The following is a 9,004-nucleotide window of genomic DNA, read 5'->3' as shown; positions in this document are numbered from 1 at the left end:
TGTGCCAAGGAGCCCAGACATTTCCAAAGCATCTGTAGGCCCACATTTTGAGGTTTATAAAGGCATCTTCCAATTTGGGTTGTCTTCACCTTACACATATTATACTTAAAAAATTAAACAATTCAGAGAAATTTCACAGTAACACAACTGCAAAAGTAATTAACTTTTGGTATTACAGTGTTTCCTATCCTACCCATCCTGTGGAATTAGCCTCCACATACCATCCTTTTAAACACTGTTCTTGCACACTTTGCTACACTTTCTAAGACAGAGTTGGGGGATTTGGAAGAAATGATCCAGAAAAAAAAGGGTTATAGAGGCTAGACTCCATCATATAATATCTAAATTCAACTACAAGAACAAAACATGTATGTCAAGGATGAATACAAAGGGTTCTGTATTATCTGACATAGAACATATAGTCAAGAGTTCTTTAGGAAATAGTAAATCAAAGTACGTCGGTCTTGGAAAGAGTCAGAGAAATCCTGGGGTTGAAATGGAGTGGGGAAGGAAAACATGTAGGCACTAAGAGCAAAGTGGTTGAAGCTTGGTATGTAATAGCTAATTTTATCCTAAGGTCTATGGAATAGAACTAATTTTGTCCAAGAGATAAACACTGGGGGAAACTACTTCATAGTTACAAAATATGACCCTACCAATCCAATTCCTGCCCTTGAATTCCTAGCTGTTTCTAGTGATATCTACCTCTGTAAACTTCCAGGACACCCTGTTTGTTCTCTGAGGAAAACAGTTCTTGAGAGCAATGGAAAAACTAAGAGAACAAAACCAAAAGAAAACAAAAGCATTTCAAAATTATATTCCCCAATTCTGTTACTTCATAACATATGGGATAAAATCAAGAATGGCTATTTGAGTCAATTTTGAACATTATAGCAAAGTACTGATGAAGTTCAAATTATGGCAAAATCAGCTTTAAAATTTGTCAGCATACATAATGGACTTCATTATACCATATTCATATGCTTACAACATTATATTTTGTTAAAATCTACCCACTGTAAGTGGATAAAATATATTCCAAATAAATAAGCATTTTTCTGTCATATGTCTTAAAGAACCCAAGCTATGAACATTTCTGTCCTGTCTCTGCATATTCTAGCTTGTGCTGACTAAGGCCAAGTCAGGGCATTCTCAGCTTAAAAGAAAGGAGAGCAATGTGCTGTGGTTCCTAGGTGAAGGCTTTTGTTGGAGGGCTTCTATTCAACCAGATGTGGGTCAATTTCCCTGACAAGGTCTTTAGTCTAACAATCGCCACAGCGACCCTTTCGATAGGAAGCCACTTGACATTAATAAACATCAAACTTCCTTCAACTCCCACAAAAATTACTTGCTTTTAAAGTGATTTGAATCTTTTGAAAGAGAGAAATCAAGTGTGTAGTTTGCCTTATTTGTACAGATTTTAGCTGCCTATAATTCTGAACTCCAGGTCAAATGTCTTTTTAAAGAGGACAAGAGTTAGCATTTGTGGAGCTCTTAAACTGTGAAATGCTCTGCTCTAAACATTGCATATGGATGTGTAACTTACAAGACAGGCCTTACTAATGGCACAATCTTATTGTGAAGAAACTTGGAATTTTAGTCAGGTCATGAGACCAAATTATGGCTCCCAAGTAAGTCTGGATTCAGTGTTGTGTTCTTCTGTCATGTTGCCTTTGATCAGCAAAATAATCTGTATGTTGCTATCACCATCCTTTGTAATTATTTTTAAATTGTAAAATAGTAATTTATACTATGAAGAAAATGAAAGCCCTTAAATGAAATGGAGTTAACTTGTCATTTCATAATGAAAATGGTATCTATTAATACACGATGGTTAATTCACATTTTAATAATTGCTTATTTTCAGGGAAAATAATTTGTCAATGGTACTAATCTAATACAATTTTAAAAGTAGTTTCTCCATTATACTATGTTTCCAGTGCTTAATCCACAGATGAGTAGCTATTGTAGATATAAAATATTTGTCTTTTTCTGTGTTTGTATGTTCCATAAACACATCCATGGGTCTATGCATAGAGGCTGGAGGTTGACATCAGATGTCTTTGTTAATCAATCTCCACCTTATTTTGTGGGAAAGAGTTTCTCACTGAACCATTAGTTCAGCTAGGTGGGCTAGCTAACTAGTTCCAGGGATTTGCCCACCCCATACCTCCCAACCCCAAGCACATGGGTTTATGTGTAACAGTGCCCAGCTTTGATTCTGTGGTTCAAACTCAGGTGCTTATGTTTGCATAGCAAGCATTTTTCCAACTGAGACACATATATATAAAATTTTTAGTGTCTTAGGAAGTTCTACTGAGCAGTAATAGTCCAGAATGTTCACCTTCTAGATCTACAACTGTCTTAATTGGAGTTAGTATTGCTATGATGAAACACCATGATCAAAAACAATTTTGGGAGGAAGGGTATATTTTGATTTTACTTCCACATCATTGTTCATTATTAAAGGAAGTTGAGACAGGAACTCAAATAGAGGAGGTAACTCGAAGCAGCAGCAGTTGCAGAGTTGCAGGAGTGTTGCTTCTTACTGGCTTGCTTCCCATGACTTGTTCTGCTTTCTTATAGAATCCAGGACCACCTGCCCAGAAATGGCACTGGACCCTCCTCCATCAGTCACTAACTAAAAAAATGCTCCACAGACTTTCCCACAAACAGCCTTTTTTTAAAAAAGGATATTTTCTTTGTTTACAATTCAAATGTTATCCTCTTTCCTGGTTTCCTCTCTGAAAACCTCCTATCCTCTCCCCCTGCTCACCAACCCATTCACCCTTGCTTCCTGGCCCTGGCAGTCCCCTATATTGGGGCATATAACCTTCATAGGACCAAGGACCTCTCCTCCCATTGATGACCGACAAGGTCATCCTCTGCTACATATGCAGCTAGAGCCATGAGTTCCACTATGCGTACTCTTTGGTTGAGGACAGCTCTGGGGATAGTGGTTAGATCATATTGTTGTTCCTCCTGTGGAGCTGCAAACCCCTTCAGCTCCTTGGGTCCGTTCTCTAGCTCCTTCATTGGGAACCCTGTGCTCCGTCAAATGGATGGCTGTGAGCATCCACTTCTGTATTTGTCAGGCACTGGCAGAGCCTGTAAGGAGACAGCTATATCAGTCTCCTGTCAGCAAGCACTTGTTGGCATCCACAATAGTGTCTGGGTTGTGAATGCCAACAAGTTCTTGCTGACAGGAGTCTGCAGCCTAGTCTTATGAAGGTATTTTCTCAATCGAGGTTACTTCTTCCCAGATGACCACAGCTTGTGTCAACTTGACATAAGACTAGCCAGTACAACAAATAAACAAATCAATAAAATGTCTTTGAATGCAGCCAGGAATTAGAACTCCATTTGATTGATAAAAACCAAACTCATAGGCTCATCTTCAAAGTTGTGGAGCTTAAAGTAATTAAAGCTTGTATATTTCTCCTTATAAACAATGCAAAATTATAGTTGTACATGTACTTAGTTGATAAGCTGGTAAACCAGTAAGTTTTTGTGCAGGGATGCAGATCTTCTCATAAAGTGATGCATATTTCATAAGGAGGATTCTTGAATCTGCTAAAAGAAAACAACCCAATTTGATATAGAATTAGGTATCACCTAGAGTTTAAAGGTGAGTAGAGTAATTTACAATAGAGGATGTTGTGATGACTTCTGAACATGAACAGAGATTTTAGGAATGAGTTTCAACCATGAGAAAGGGGTTTAGGCTTCCTCAGAGAGACTGATGGGATATTCGGAGAGATACATGAAAACAATATGCTGGAGAAAATGGATCACCCAAATGTTGAGGCCAAATAGCTCTAAAGTAGGCAGGGTGAACAGCAGAAACTGAAAAGCTTGTGGTGTGACCCAATAGCCTTTCTCTTTCAACCTGTGTCTAAGCCTAGTGAATGGAATCTGAGCACATTGAGAGCAGATCTCCCCCATGCAGTCTACCACATTTCAGAAGGCAGAAGTGCATGAAACAAAATCCAAACCATCTAGATGTCCCTTCCAGATGGAGGCTCAGTGCCCACTGAAGCAACATGATAAAAGTAACTATGAGTCATCTGAGAATTCTTTAACCCATCCAGGTTGACATTCAGATATCATGATGGAAATGTCTTACTTGTCTAGCATTCTGCTGGCCAGAACAGCCTTTGTGTGTCTGAACTAGGAAAAACAATGCCAGAACCCCAAAGTGGGAAGATATAGCAATCTGTTTTATGTTTTCCATTAAACTTTGTGCAAGAGGTATATCAGGATCTCTTGCATATTTGGTTGAAGAAATCAACACAAATTCTGTGATTTACATCACTGGCTATCCTCTCTTGTCTCAGGAAAAATGATTCATGATTGTTTATTTATTTATTTATCTATTTTTATTTTGTGTACATGAGTGCTTTGCCTGAATGTGTGTGCATTCACGTGGTACTTTTAAGTTGGATCCCCTGGAGCTGGAGTTATAGTAGATTTTAACATACTATGTGGGTGTTGTGAATCAAAGCTAGGTCCTCTGTAAAAGCAGCCCCACTCTTAACTACTGAGCCATCCCCACTTCCCATAATCAGGGAATTTAAAGGGCTTCATTATCTTTAATTACTTAGATTATTATATCTAAATGCCAACACAAACTAACAAATACACAAAAAGACATTATGAATGCTTGACAGAATTGAATATAGGGACACACTGACATTTCCACAGATCCCAGGATAAGGACATAGGGCTCAAGATTGCCCATAAACCCAAGATGTCTCATCTAATACAACAGTTTTAATGGTCAGCCTTTCACATTGAACAAACTTTCTTTAAGGCAGAATTTTATAGAGAGGTTCCATGGACCCTTGGCTAGACAGAAACACAATATGTAGACAAGACTGGCCTTGAATTTGTGGCAATTTAGTTACTGCCTCCTCAGTGATGGGATTTTCAACCAGCCATTGCATCTTTGGATCTGAGCTGTCTGGGGAAGCAGGAGTTATCAATAGATAGACTGCCAGCTTAAAGGTGAAATATTTAGGACATAATGCTAATCTTGACTCTTCCAGTCAGCAATGTATAGTTATAGAGTATAAAGTCTATTTAAAATAAATGTCTATAGCCTTGTTTCATGCTTAAAACCATGGAAAGAAATGTGACCATCTTGAACTGAAGCAGAATTCGTGAGAACCAATTTCTCTCTGACTCTTACAAAACCACACCTGTTCTACAAATCACGGTCAGCCAGGAGGTCCACCAAGAACACAGCCACTGTTCTGTTCATAGTTGCTCGTTGGAACATTTGGTATGTTCATAGGTACATTTCGTGATAGAAATGGAATGCGTTGGTCCTTGAAGACCAAAGATACTGCAAGGCTGTGTTAGCGGGTAGACTGAGCTATCTGTGCACGCGGCTGGCCTGCTGAATTGTGGAAACGATCTGTATGATGATCTCTCCCTTGGGCATTGCAAAGTACTCATCAGGACATGATTACACTTCTGGAATCTTCATGGGTACACTGGGAACCCACTGCTTGCCAAACACTGATTGCTGGCTGGTACTTGAACAAAATGCGCTTGGTAGCCATAAGAAAGACCATCACTTTCCTGTTCGGTCACCTCTCCATAAAGGAAGCCTTATGCTCCAATGAAACAGTACCTGCTAAGGATCTTTCTGCCTTTACGAAAGGGACAGAGAGCAACAACACTAAAACACTAGTCCTGTATATGCCTTTCACGACTCCTGGGAACACCACATCGTACTTTCTAATAGCTTCCAGCAGACCCAGCAGTGTCATCCACACTTTTCCAATTACCCCAGAGATAAAGTCAGCCCTGATTGTGCTGGAATGGCAATCTACAGGTGGAAAGATATGTCAAAGAGCTAGACACTTAAATTGTCACATTGAAGAATCCCGATGTGGCAGACTTTACCCGGCAGGACAAATCCTCAGTTACTATTAGCCACAAATACAAGTGGTTCCATTCTTACCTGGGACATTTGTGGCAACCAAATAATGGGACAAACACATTCTGTCACTTCTCCTATCACACAAAGCCCGCACATTGGTGTCGCCCTGATGACACATCCCCTCTTCTTTATTTTTATGTAGGCTAGTAAAAAATGTAGATGGGCGGGAAAATCAAGGACACAGCTTCCAAGGCAGCAATTGAGGTTACAAGCTTGACTACCATTAATTACAAAGTTGGACTGTAACTGACATGATCGGTCCCTGTGGGCTTTCTTTGGGTCACTTGCCAATCAGAAAATGCCACATAACATCCATCACAGAAACAAGGGGCTCTTTGCTCAAATAAAAATGAGTATTTTAAGAGGCCAGCAGTGCTCTGGTTCTGTGGTTCTCCAGTCATGCGGAGCCATGAGACCACTGCCTTTGCTTTCCTGCTGATCTTTATAAAAAGGGAAAGAAAAACCCTCTACAGAAGCAGCTCAGGAAAGCACTGATCAAGCTTTCTCCTCAGCTCTTGAATGATGTCCATGTCCAACTCCAGTGTCCATCACCATACTCTGTCTAAGGAAAGGACTCTTTCAGAAGAGAAGTTCTTTCTCCTAGTTTGAAGTATGAATGTGAACTTGGAGGCAGCTAAGCTTTTCAAAAAAAAAATCCTCTTTTGTGTCACCTGTAAATAATATAGTTTCAATTTTAAAATACCACCAGCATTCACCTTTGTGAAGTCTCAGAGGTTCAGCCCATCTGTCAAAGTGACACATTACAATCACTTCTGGGGATCCCCCAGTCATCTCTTCCCAAAGGTCAGAACGCTTGGAATTTGCCTATTTTCCCCAGACATTATCTGGATATATATACTTTATGTAGACCTAATTAGGAAAACTTATATAGCATTGATGGTTTAAACTTTATGCTTATGATACTTGTATGGTATGTGTTACTCTACAGTATTTTAAAGTATTTATGTTCATATAGTATGTTCTGGGTCATTCATTTTTGTTATAGCATTTATAAATATACCATACAATTTTTAAGCACTATCTTTTTTGAAGGATATGAAATCTAGGTTTTAGTTTTGATCCCATGATGCAATAAGTTCAGCAAACATGTCAATTATATGTATACAGGAGATTTCTCTGGAGTAAATACCTAGAAATGGAAAAAAATCAATATGCCAGAGAGAATAACTAGCACTGTGCTCCATATAAGCCCGATGTATCCATCCTAGACCAGAAAAAGCCTAAACGTCACAGTGCACATTTCTGTGAGTTTTGTTGTTCATTTCTGGGTTTATCGCTTTGGAGTATTTCTCTGGAGTATGTACTTAATGATGCAATTGGGCATTGCAGGATAAGGTGTCTGTGTGTGAGTCAAGTATGGAGTTCAATGGCAGAGCATTGCCTATCATGACTAGGGTCTTGGGTTCCTTCTTCAGCACTGAAGAAACAGAAAGCCAGCATTAGTGTAATTTACATGGAAGTCACTGTCTTTTCAAACTGGACCATGCAATTTTCATTTTTTATTTCCACAAGAAGTATTTTACATCTTGCTGATGTTTATCTGTCCCAAACTTTGAAGGAACACACTAGGTAACCTCAGAGAAATCTTCTGCATCTTGCAAAATGCAGTTCTGCATTTTGAAGATAGTGTTCTTTATATACAAAACAAGTTAAGAATCAGAGACATTATATTTATATGTCAGAATGATTCTTGAGCTATGAATTAAAACAGATTCTGAAACAAGGAAAAGTATCTGTTCATTGGCAGAAGGTTTGTTTTCCATTTGACGAGTAAGATATGTATATATTAGAAAATGTGTTTATTTATGTGTGCATGTGTCTATGCGTGCTCATGCTATGTGTGTGTGTGTGTGTGTGTGTGTGTGTGTGTGTGTGTGTGTGCATGTGTGTGGTGCATTACAGTATGCATATGTATATATGAATATGTATACTCTCATGTGCTCATGTATAAAGTCAAGGGAAAGACATCAATAGCCCGTTCCCAAACTCTCTGGCTCTCCTCATGAGATATGGTCTCTCACTAACCCTGTAACTTGCTGATCATTTCCCTGAGTTGGCCAATCAGTGAACCCCAGGAACCCTCCTGCCTGTCAGTGGGGTTTCAGGTGCATGCAGCTGTGCTTGTCTTTTTAGATGGGTAGCAGGGATCCAAATAAGATCTTTGTGCTTATGTAGCCAGGATTCTCATGCACTAAACCATCTTCCCAGTCCCCTGAGGAACATTGTAATGTTGATAACATATGTAGATATGTTATCAAAGATTGTAGTTTTGATAAGGAATTCTCAGTTGTAAGTCAATACTATGAAGAGGTTAGAAGAGCTTCCAGTTATACGGCTGACTGAGATTGCATATTCTATTATCTCTATGCTATGGTTTCCTCACTGATAATTTAAACTATGTTGGTTTCTCTTCTTCGGGATACTTTGAAACTTAAAGAAAACATACTACATACAAAGATTATAGCAATAGTTGGCATATAATGTGCACTGGTAAAATGTATCTATTATTTCTTTAAGATCACGAAGTTATCATATTGCCTTCCATGTGACAATGCCATCTGAATGCAACCTGAGCCTGAGTATGTCAATGATCCAAGGAAGAGGGCTGTGTTTGATGGCAGCCTGGGCAGTGGAGGGAGGCTGTCAAAAAACACACTTAGGTTTTCTTGTAGTGTTTAGTTGTATTTATTGGTATAGCTCATCCTGAAAAACAGTATGAGAAAATAAATTAGTTTAACCTCTTTCCATCTGCCTAACCAGTTCTCACAACCCCACTTAGAACCTTCTCCTGAATGATGGGATGTTCTACTTTCACTCAGTGTTGGATCTTGTGCCATCAGCAGCTTGAAGATATGCCAATCTGTTGGTGGTCTTTTTGTCTTATTGACGGTGTCTTTTGCCTTGCAGAAGCTTTGCAGTTTCATGAGGTCCCATTTGTCAATTCTCGATCTTACAACACAAGCCATTGCTGTTCTATTCAGGAATCTTTTCCCTGTGCCCATATCTTCAAGGCTTTTCCCCACTTTCTCCTCT

The sequence above is a fragment of the Mus caroli genome, chromosome 3 (assembly GCF_900094665.2).
Source record: "Mus caroli chromosome 3, CAROLI_EIJ_v1.1, whole genome shotgun sequence".
In the NCBI taxonomy this organism is placed as follows: domain Eukaryota; kingdom Metazoa; phylum Chordata; class Mammalia; order Rodentia; family Muridae; genus Mus; species Mus caroli.
This window is presented reverse-complemented; position numbering follows the sequence as displayed.